Genomic DNA, 3,371 nt, shown 5'->3' with positions numbered 1-3,371 from the left:
AGAATTGAAGCACTATAATTCTTTTGTACAATAATATTTTCAAAAGAGGTTTCATGTTGCCAATGACACAATGACACTTTGATAGCACGAAAAAAAAGAAGTGAAAAAACTATTTTCAAATACTTGAAAATTATTTTTGAGATCATATTTAAAATGTGGGGGCTCTTTGCTTAAGACAAAGATAAAATTAGACTTAGTGTCTAATTTAAATTTGGAGCACAAAATATGAAATTCAATGATACTTTTGTATTATGTTAGTCACACAAAAATTTTGGAGTATATTTGATATTGTGGTCGTTGAGTTTCTCTTTTACTAGTTTATGGTATGACTAGTATGAAACTACCAAATTATATGTATAATTGTTCAAAATGGTTGAGTTATTTTATGAAAAAGTGTCACTTAAAATGTTGTGATTTTTCATAAAAAGATATGTCTATTAAATCTATTTATATAGACATGAATATTGGTGAATAGTCATTTGTCATGTTTTGTAAAAGAAACATTTTGGACTATATTGCCTTTATTGGACCCGATGAAACTTTGTTCATGGGTAGTTCTATAACGATCAAATTGAAAGTTATGGAAAGGTCCTTCCGAAAAAGGACATTTGACAAGGTGATGACTCTAAACAATGTTTGTATTCACACAAAAATTGTAAGAAAGAGGAACAAATATTTGTGAGAAAAAGCTACATCGCAGAGAGCTTTTCGAACTCAATATTTTTATTTGTTCTTACTTGCTTGAGTCAAACTGTTTGTGGCATGAACACTTGGGACATATCAATTACAAAACCTTGTAAGGAAAACTGATTAACTTGGAAGTTTTGTCTAACTTTGAGTGCAATAAATAAAAATGTCAAGTTTGTGTGAAATCTAAGTATGCTAAGCATTCTTATAAATCTGTTGAAAGGAATTGTAATTCCTTAGAGTTGATTTACACTTACATTTGTAATATGAAGTCAACACCATCTCGTGGTGGGAAAAAGTATCTCATAACTTTTATTGACAATTGCATTTGAAACGGTTATGTATATTTGCTGATGGTAAGGATGAAGCAATAGAAACGTCTAGCCAATATAAAATTGAAGTTAAAATCAGTTGGAAAAAAGATAAGAAGTGATAGGGATGGAGAATATAAATCTCCTTTTGCAGAAATATGTTTGGAAAGTGGATTTATCCATCAAACTACTGCCCTATTCACCTCAATCTAGTGGAATTGCAGAATGAAAAGAAAATCGAACTTTGGAGAAAATCAAACTACTGCCCTATTCACCTCAATAATTTCAGGTTTACCACAAAACTTGTGTGGAGAAGCTATCCTTACAGCAAAAGGGAACAACAAAAAAAAAAGTTAGTCTTTTCAGAAAGAAAGCAATAAAAAGTTTTGTTTGGTCAGTTAACAATCTATTCCATATGAGAAATGGAAAGGAAGGAAATCCAACTTGAAATATTTCAAAGTGTGGGGTGTCTAGCCAAAGTCCAAGTTCCTATTCCTAAAAGGATTAAAATAAGACCTATGACTGTGGACTGTAAAATTAGACTCGAGTAGTCTAGTGAAGGGTCTAAAAAGACCTTGGAAAGAAAAAAAAGGAGAATGTACTTAACAAAGATATTGAGAGGCGTAGTAAATGTCAAAGGACATCTACTTCCTTCGAATACGATTTTGTAACATTTCTTGTGTCTTCTGTAGACTCATCCTTTTGAAAAGATAGTGTCAATAGTGAAATTGATTGATCAACCTTGAGCAACCATATTGGAAGTTAATTGACTTTCTTCCAGAAAATAAACCTTTGGGTTCAAAGTGAATCGTCAGAAGGAAAATGAAAGTCGATGGAACTATTGACAAATACAAAGCAAGACTTTTTGTCAAAGGTTGTAGACAAAAATAAGGTTTTGATTTTGTCGACACATACTCGACCATTAACTAGAATTACATTCATTCGGATGTTAATTGCATTAGCTGCGGTATATGACCTCCAAATTCATAAAATGAATGTGAAAACAATTTTCATAATAGAGAATTGGAGGAGAAATTTACATGGAACAACCCGAGGGTTTTGTGGTTCCTAGGTAAAGAAAAGAAAAGTGTGCGAACTTGTTAAGTCACTTTATGGACTAAAACAAGCACCCAAATAATGACATAAGATATTTGCCCAAACTATGTTGGTAAATGGATTTAAGAATGATGGAAGTGATAAACGTGTTTACATTAAAATCACAAGGTCATTATTTGTTTGTATATTGGTGATATGTTGATCATCAGTAGAAACCTAATGACATAAATGCTACTAAGAATATGCTAGAAAGCAACTTTCATATGACAGATCGTGGAGTTGCTGATGTGATCTTAGGTAAGAATTCTTAGAATTACAAGATGTTTAGCATTGTCACGGTCTCATTACATTGAAAAGGTACTTGAGTAGTTCAAATATTTGGATTTTAATATTGTCAAGACTCCAATAATATGAGCTTTGCATTTCAAAAGAATGAAGGTAAAAGTGACTCACAATTGGATTATGCTAGAGTATTGAGAAGTATGATGTATATCAGAAAGTGTACGCGATCAGATGTAGCATGCGCTATTAAATAACTGAGTCGGTTCATGAATAATCCCAATCAAACTCATTGGATGACAATAAAAATAATTTTGGGGTATTTAAAACATTCTCAAAACTATGTCTTGCATTATACAAATATCCTACAGTATTGAAAGGATATAGTGATGCAAATTGGATCACCGGGATCAAATGAAGTAAAATCCACGAGTAGATATGTATTTACTCTTGGTGAAGGAGCAGTCTCTTGGAAATCTTCCAAAAAGACATGTATCGCTAGCTCTACAATGAATTCTGAGCTAGATGCCCTAGATAAGGCCGGTGAACAAGTTGAAAGACTCCGAAATTTCTTGATAGATATTCTTTTTGGCCCAAACCTTTGGCATCAGTATGCATACACTTTGATAATCAAGATGCAAAAGGTAGGGCATGGAGCATGATGTAATAACAGAAAGTCTCGTCATATAAGACATAGACATGATACCGTTAGAAAACTACTCTCTAGTGTAATTATCACAATTGACTATGTAAAGTCAAAAGGATAATGTATCAGATCCACTTACAAAAAGGCCTAACTAGAGAGAAAGTTGAAAGATCATCTAAGGGAATAGGTTTACGGCTTAGGACAAGTCTTCATGGCGGTAACTCTATCTAGCAGACTGGAGATCCCAAGAGCTAGATTCAAGGAGAAAAACAAAGTTGTGACTGACGATTCTGCATTGTCAACCAACTCAATCCATTCCCATGATGAAGACAATGCTCAGGAACAAGGATACAACATTAAGGCTTATTAATGAGTTAATAAAGCTTAAAGTT

The sequence above is a fragment of the Solanum tuberosum genome, unplaced genomic scaffold, assembly GCF_000226075.1.
Source record: "Solanum tuberosum cultivar DM 1-3 516 R44 unplaced genomic scaffold, SolTub_3.0 scf00055, whole genome shotgun sequence".
NCBI lineage: Eukaryota > Viridiplantae > Streptophyta > Magnoliopsida > Solanales > Solanaceae > Solanum > Solanum tuberosum.
This window is presented reverse-complemented; position numbering follows the sequence as displayed.